Source organism: Arachis ipaensis, chromosome B10 (assembly GCF_000816755.2).
Source record: "Arachis ipaensis cultivar K30076 chromosome B10, Araip1.1, whole genome shotgun sequence".
Taxonomy (NCBI): Eukaryota; Viridiplantae; Streptophyta; class Magnoliopsida; order Fabales; family Fabaceae; genus Arachis; species Arachis ipaensis.
Genome location: NC_029794.2, coordinates 38291385 through 38291697, shown reverse-complemented (window position 1 = coordinate 38291697; position 313 = coordinate 38291385).

Below are 313 nucleotides of genomic sequence, written 5' to 3'. Positions count from 1 at the left end.
TAGATGAGTCATCTTCAATTTAAACTTAGACATAGTAATTAATAATTATACCAATAAATTCTTCAAGAACTACTCTACTATTATACAACTCAATGTTGGAATATATTATCATTAAAATTCAATTGATCTAATTCGACTTGATTAAAGTACTTGAAAAGGGTAAAAGTATTTTCACGAGAATTATTTTCTTGTTTCTTAGGTTCAAATAAACTAGATATAATAAAGAAATAAGGTACTTACTTTGTGATCTTCATCAATTCCCCGTTCGTAATTATTAGCTCCAATAAACGAAGACAACTCGGTTTGAATTGAA